Source organism: Bubalus kerabau, chromosome 8, assembly GCF_029407905.1.
Source record: "Bubalus kerabau isolate K-KA32 ecotype Philippines breed swamp buffalo chromosome 8, PCC_UOA_SB_1v2, whole genome shotgun sequence".
NCBI classification, from domain to species: Eukaryota; Metazoa; Chordata; class Mammalia; order Artiodactyla; family Bovidae; genus Bubalus; species Bubalus kerabau.
The window spans coordinates 9,922,311-9,930,112 of NC_073631.1; the positions used below are offsets into that span (position 1 = coordinate 9,922,311).

General features: G+C 41.2%; 1 pseudogene; it reads right to left on the reverse strand.

The window, feature by feature from the left end:
* Positions 1–3,594: 3,594 nt before the first annotated feature.
* Positions 3,595–4,362, reverse strand: LOC129658489 (40S ribosomal protein S6-like; annotated as a pseudogene).
* Positions 4,363–7,802: the final 3,440 nt, after the last annotated feature.

A 7,802-nucleotide genomic window follows, 5' to 3' on the forward strand; every position in this document is an offset into this window, starting at 1 on the left:
AGATAGATAGCGAGAGAGAGACAGACACATTTGAGGACAATTCAGTGAAGAAATGTGGCAAGCATAGAGCATGTAAACTAAATATAGATCCTATAGAAGGTAAAAATCCAAGTGCACTGACATAGTGGGAAGCTGACTACTCAGCAGAGAAGACACCACAAAAGCCTCCTCATCCACCCAGCCAACCAGAGCTTCAAAGCGAGTCCACAAAGACAGGATTGGCGGGAGCACAGGACATTTCATTTCCCCCTTTGCTGTATTTAGTGACTATTACATCTCACTGCCTATTGATTAAGTTCCTACATGCATAGTTTTGGGGTAAGAGTTTTGGTGAGAAGTTAAGCAGAGGTACCTTACCCACATTGTAGTTGTTCCCAAAAGCATCAAGAAAAATTTGCCTGCAAAGACAAACTTCACTATAACACTTCCACCTGAGAAACTTGTACCTAAATAAGCTGAGCAAATAACAACCCTGTACAAAATGATTGTCATTTCCTACAATAACAAATGCATTCCAAAATGTTTCGTTAACATTTTTCTGATCTTAAAAACAGTACATGATTTTTGTAGAATGTTTGGGAAGGAGATAGTAATATCCAAAATGGAATATGACAGCCACTCCATGCTCAAAACTATGGCAGTGCATATTTACTTTTTGCTTGACTGTGATACATGAATATTTCCTGTATCATCATTTTTTTTAAATAGCTGCAAAGATTTTCTCTGTATAGATGTACCATTTTTTAGTTAACCTTTCCACAACTTTTGAACACTTGTAATCTTTGCACTTCCTTTTTGTGTATGTGGTTTATTTCCCCACAAGAAATCCCAAGGAGTGAAATTTATGATCAAGAGTATGAATATTTCTTTTATGTTTAAGAAATACTGAAATTTGCATGCACAGAATGTTTATATATTTGACTATATTTTTTTTCCAAAGTGGGTGTTATTGCTTTCTAAAACAGCCATGAAGGTAAAAATGAGTGCTTTGTTTACAATGTTAATCATTTGAATACGAGTAAGTTTAGGTTTCAGTATGTTTATTAATCACTTACATTTTTAATTTTTATTTTATATTAAAGTTGATTCGCAATGTTGTGTTAATTCCAGGTGTACAGCACAATGATTCAGTTATATATATATACATTGTATATATGCTCATTATACATATATTCAGTTATATACAGATGTATACCCATTCTTTTTTGGATTTTTTTGTCATATAGGTTATTACAGAATATTGAATAGCAGAGTTCCCTGAATCATTTTTTTCTTTTATGTGTTACCTTTAGATATACAGGGCTTCCCTGGTAGCTCAAACAGTAAAGAATCTGCCTGCAATGTAGGAGACCTGAGTTCAATCCCTGGGTTGGGAAGATCCCCTAGAGAAGGGAATCATTACCCACTCCAGTATTCTGGCCTGGAGAATTCCATGGACAGAGGAGCCTGGCAGGTTACAGTCCATGGGGTTGCAAAGAGTTGGACACAACTGAGTATCCAACATCTTGTATATACAAGATTTTGCCTGGCTATATGTTTCACTTCCTGATATCAATCTTGGTGTATTTACTAATCTGATGTTTTAGGAAGTGTGGGTGACCAAAGATGGGTGAGTAGAGGTCTGGCAGTCAGGCTGTGAACAGAGGAGGAGGGACTAAGGACACTGTTTTGTGGAAGTTCTACTGCAAATCTCGGGAGTTGTTGAGATGTAACTTCTTCACACCTCCTTATTTCCCGTTACAAGAGAGTTCTGAATATGCATCTCATTAGAACCTTCATGAGTCCAGGCAGGGTCCAGGACACGGTGAGGCTGCAGGAGGGCATCCACATGGAGGACTGTATGGAGGTTCCCAGGGGACTGGGCAGGCCCTGGCAAGAGCAAGGGGCATCGGGCAGTCTTCACAGCTTTGTTTTACCGGGATCTGCCGTGGTGCTTTGCTACATAAGGAGAATGATCTTGTTCAACTAACAAGAATAATATGAACTTAGAGAAAGTGAAATAAAAAGAAATAAACTACTTTCAGATATACATCTGACTTCTCTCAAACTGAGTGCCAGAGGACACAGGGGTTCTTTCTTCTCTCATCTCCTCACTCTGCTGCCCAAATGTGACATTCACATAACCATGCAGTGTGGTTCTTGTGCCATGGTGAATGCTTGTGTGGAGGGCCCTCAAGTCTGAAAGTGAGACAGTTCACCACCTCAGGCCTCAACCACGGAAGTCAGGACAGTGCATCTTCCCAACCTACTTCCCAGGGCCAGCTTGTCTCTGAGGACCATTGAAGGGCTTCCCAGGATGTGCTCCACTGTGGTGTGAAGGCAGTGCACTCCAAAAAAAGGGAGATGAGCAGCGGAGAAGCTTCCAGGTTTGCAGCCAGTGCATCATGACTGGTAGGGAGCTGGCCTGGACTGCAAGATGTCTTGATCTATCTCTGCTTTCTTTTTGGTTATTCACTCCACCTGCACGTGCATATAGAATTTCAGAGCAAAGGGCCAACGTTACTGTGCAATGGCTGTTCCTCCCACTGACCAGTGTTCACCCAGTGGCTTGTCTCCATCTACTCATTTTCCCAACACTAAAGTAGACACATGACATGCCTTGGCCAACGAAGTGAAAGCAGAGGTGATGTACCTCTCTTCTGCAGGGAAGCATTTAATTTCTGGTATAGGAAAACCTTGTTTTTGGCATGCTTTGCTTTGTTATGTTTTGCAATTTTTTTTTTTTTTTGACAAATTGAAAGTTTGTGGCAACCCTGCATCAATCAAGTCTGTGGCCACCGCTTTCCCAACAGCATTTGCTCACTTTGTCTCTCTGTGTCATATTTTGGTAATTCTTGCAATATTACAAACCTTTTCATTTTTGTCATATTTGTTATGGTGATCTGTGATAAGTGATTTTTGGTGTTACTATTATAATTGTTTTGGGGAGCCACAGACCACACCCTTATAAGACCTTGAATTTAACCTAAAAATGTGTGTGTTCTGACCACTCCATCTGGCAGATGTCCCCCCATCTCTCTCCCTCTCCTCAAGCATCCTTGTTCCCTGAGACACAACAATACTGAAATTAGGTCAGTCAGTTACCCTAAAATGGCCTTTAAGTGTTAAGTGAGAGGAAGAGTCTCTCACTTTAACTACAAAACTAGCCATCTGTCTGTCTTCTTTGGAGAAATGTCTGTTTAGGTCTGCCCGCTTTTTCATTGGGTTGTTTGTTTTTCTGGTATTGAGCTGCATGAGCTGCTTGTATATTTTGGAGATTAATTCTTTGTCAGTTGTTTTGTTTGCTATTGTTTTTTCCCATTCTGAGTGCTGTCTTTTCACCTTGCTTATAGTTTTCTTCATTGTGTAAAAGCTTTTAAGTTTAATTAGTTCCCATTGTTTGTTTTTGTTTTTGTTTCAGATGTTTTGGGAGATGTGTTGTAAGAGATCTTGCTGTGATTTATGTTGGTGAGTATTCTAAGTTTTCCTCCAAGAGTTTTATAGTTTCTGGTCTGACATTTAGATTTTTAATCCATTTTGAGTTTATTTTTGTGTATGATGTTAGAAAGTGTTTTAGTTTCATTCTTTTTTTTTTTATGTCTGATCCTGTTTATTTGTTACTCTTAGAACATCTCATTTTTGACTGGACTCAGATTTAGAAGTAGAAGCTCTCAGAGAAGAAAGCCTCTGTCTCTTGGCAATCTGTTCCTGCTGTTTTTCTTTGGCATCCTTCATTCTCTTGGCCAAAAGTTTAGCATATTCTGCAGCCTCTTCTTCATTTTTCTTAGTATGCTGTTTCTTCAGAGCAACACGCTGGCGTTTATGTTGCAGAACTCGTGGAGTCACAAGACGCTGAATCTTGGGTGCTTTAGTCCTAGGTTTCTTACCGTCTTTGTTTAGGGGCTTTCTCACAACATATTGGTGGACATCATCTTCTTTAGAGAGATTGAGAAGTTTGCGGATTCTGCTAGCTCTTTTGGGACCCAGGCGATGAAGCACTGTAGTATCAGTGAGTCCAGGAATATCCTTCTCCCCTTTTTTCATGATGACCAAATTGAGAACACTCAGATTGGCATCCACAATGCAACCCCATACGGATTTGTGCTTTCTCTCTCCAGTCCTCCTTGGTCTGTAACAGGAATGCCCCTTCCTCAGTAGCAGGAGAACTCGGCCATGGGTCAAGACACCCTGCTTCATGGGGAAACCCTGCTTATAGTTCCCGCCACTGATTCGGACCACATAACCCTTCCATTCTTCATGCAGAGCATCAACAGCAACTTCTGTGGCCATATGCTTCTTGTAGAAGGTACGAAGTTTTCATTCATTGTCCACTTCAATGAGTTTCTGGCAGCCAGTGGCCATGAAAGAGATGCTTAGCTTCATTCTGAAGTAGCCGACAGCCTCCAAGGCACCACAAAAAAGAGCTAGTTTCATCCTTTTATATGTAGTTGACCAGTTTTCCCAGCACAGCTTGTTGAAGAGACTGTCTTTATAAATCTGGAGCCTGTCATACAGAGAGAAGCCAATCATAGAGAGAAAAACAAATACTGTATATTAATGCATATATATGGAATTTAAAAAGACAGTAACAATGATCCTACATGAAGGGAAGCAAAGGAGACACAGATGTAAGGAACAGACTTTTGATCTCAGTGGGAGAAGGCAAGGGTGGGATGATATGAGAGAACAGTATTGAAACATGTACATTACCATATGTAAAATAGATGGGGAACCCAAAGCCAGAGGGACAACCCAGAAGGATAGGGTGGGGAGGGAGGTGGGATGTCAGTTCAGGATGGGGGGACAACTGTATACCTGTGGATGGTTAATGTTGATGTATGGCAAAAACCATTACAATATTGTAAAGTAATTATTCCCCAACTTAAATAAAATTTAAAAAAGAAATTCAAATAAATAACTAGAGCTGATTAAGCTTAGTGAGGAAGGCATGGAGAAAGTTGAATTAGGCTGAAAACTAGGCCTCTTGCATCAGTTGGCTAAGTTGTGAATGCAAAGGAGAAGTTCTTACAGGAAATTAAAGAAGTCACCTCACTGAACACAAGAATGACAAGAAAGTGAAACAGCCTTATTGCTGATATGGAGAAAGTTTTAGCAATCTGGGTGTTGTTAGACACTAAGTCATGTCCAACTCTTGCGACCCCATGGACTGCAGCATGCCAGACTTCCCTCTCCTCTACTATCTCCCAAAGTTTGCTCAAACTCATGTCCAGTGAGTATAGTGGTCTGGATAGAAGATCAAATCAACCACAACATTCCCCTGAGCCTAAGCCTAGTCTAGAGCAAGGCTTCAACTCTCTTCTTCAATTCTATGAAGGCTGCAAGAGGTGAGGAAGCTGCAGAAGAAAAGTTGGGAGATATCAGCGCTTTTTTCATAACATTTAAGGGAAGAATCCATCTCCATAACATGAAAGTGCAAGGAGAAGCAGCAAGTGCTGCTGTGGAGCCTGTAGCAAGTTACCCAGAAGATGTAGCTCAGATCACTCATGAATGTGGCTATACTGTACAACAGATTTTCAGTGGAGATGAAACAGCCTTAAATTGAAAGAAGATGTCATGTGGCACTTTCATAGGTAGAGATGAGAAGTCAGTTCTTGTCTTCAAAACTTCAAAGGACAGGTTAACTCTTGTTAGGGGCTAATGCAGTTGGTGACATTAAATTGAAGCCAAAGCTCATTCACCATTCCAAAAATCCTAGAGTCCTTAAGAATTAAGTCAAATCTACTCTGCATATGCTCCATACATGGAACAAAGCCTAGATGATAGCATATATGTTTATAACATGTTGTCCTGTATATTTTAAGCCTGCTGTTGTGACCTCCCTCTCAAAAAACATATTCTGTTCAAAACAATACTGCTATTGCCGGGGTTCAGCCCCAGCTGATCCAGGGTATTCGAAGCGGGGACGGCGTCGGCGAGGGTCAGGATACAATAGCTTCAATTAGATATTAATTAAAGATATAAAGAGTAATAGAATGAGGATAGCTCAGTAGGAAAATTCAGTGGAGAAAAGAGGCTGAGTAGCTTGGTTTACGCAGGGGACCAATAAAACTTCAAGACAAGAAGCTTGCACCACTTACGTAGGCCGCAGGCGTCCTTCCGTTCTCCCGAAGGAGAGGAGACACTGAGGCCTCCCCGTTCGGATCTTAGAAGCCCAGGCAAAATTAGTAAGCATGGTGGGTTCCGCGCTCCAGATGGAGACTCAGCCAGAGTGAGAGAGAGACATGGGGAGACCAGTCTTTCGAGGAACTGATCCCAATTCTTTGTTTTCCATGGTCTACTTTTATACACTGAGATGTTATGCAAAAGTCACGTGGGGTCAGCAGTCCTGACTTTTATCAAAGTCAGGTGCTTCATACAAATGTATACAGAGGTCTTAGGGGTGTTACATCATCTTCTGGCCAGGGGGCCTGCTGACAATTTATGACCCTCTCCTTGTGACAGCGGTCAGTCAACCAGGACACTTATTTCTCCAGGGGTGATTATTCTTAAAACAGATGCCACCCAAATAAAGTTACATTCCTATAGGATGAGGGTGTAGTGGGTTTTAGTTAAGGAAAGAATTTACTTAGCCTAAGGTCTAACATGATTTATATCAAAGGTTAATACTTATTTCTTCTATATATTCATTAATGTGTGTAAGGGCAGGGGATATGGAGACTTAGCAACAAGCATTGGCTCAACAAATGAAAAACCCTTCACCAATACAATTTCTAATCAGCCCATTATACTTATACTAATAATTTTCTAACTTTTCTAAAGAACCTGTTTTTAGGAGGTTTAAAGCATCTCGTGCCTCTCACAGTTGGGAGGCTGTGAGCAATCACATGTGGCCAGACAAGCCTGTCAAGCAGGCTAGAGAACCTTCAGAGGAGTTTGTAGGTTGAAACACTCCTATCACGCCCAGGAATTATTATTAACTGGAACTCTAAGTTAACTCCTTCTCTGAAAGAGGTGGTGGGGGACAGCCCCCCGTAAAGTCAGAGGTGTAGGGGAGAGCGCAAAGTAGTAAAGTAGGCAGGCTCTGGTTATGGGGGTAGATGCTTGAGGATTTCCAGGGGGACTCCTGAGGCTCGATCCCGCCTTTGCGTATGTCGAGCCTCCTTCCTCATGACCTTTGCCATGGGCAGAGTGCCTCATGCCGGCCCCCAACATGCTATTGACATTGAACCTGACCTCTCAAGAGCTCTGATGCAGATGAACAGTAAGATTAATGTTTGTATACATGCCAGCTAGCACATCTATTCAGCAGTCCATAGATCAAACAGTAATTTTGACCATCAACTCTTGTTATTTAAGAAATTCATTCATGAAACCATAGCTGCCATAGCTAGTGATCCTTCTGGCGGATCTGGGAAAAGTCAACTGAAAACCTTCTGGAAAGGATTCATCATTTTATATGTCGTAAAGAACATTTGTGATTCATGGAAAGCAGTCAAAAGAGCAACAGTAATAGGAGTTTGGAAGAGGAGTTTATTCTAACTGTCCTGGATGACACTGAGGGGTTTAAGGCTTCAGTGAAGGAAGGAACTGCAGATGTGCTGGAATTAACAAGAGAACTAGAATTAGGCGTGGAACCTGAAAACGTGAGTGAATTGCTGCCATCTCAGGATAAAAGTTGAAGGATGAGGAGTTGCCTCTTATGGATGAGCAAAGAAAGTGGTTCCTCGAAATGAATTCTACCCCCAGAAAAGAAGTTGTGAAGATTGGTGAAATAACAACAAAACATTTAGGATATTGCATAAACTTGTTGGTAAAGCAGTGGCAGGATATGAGAGGACTGGCTCCAATTTGAAAGAAGTTCT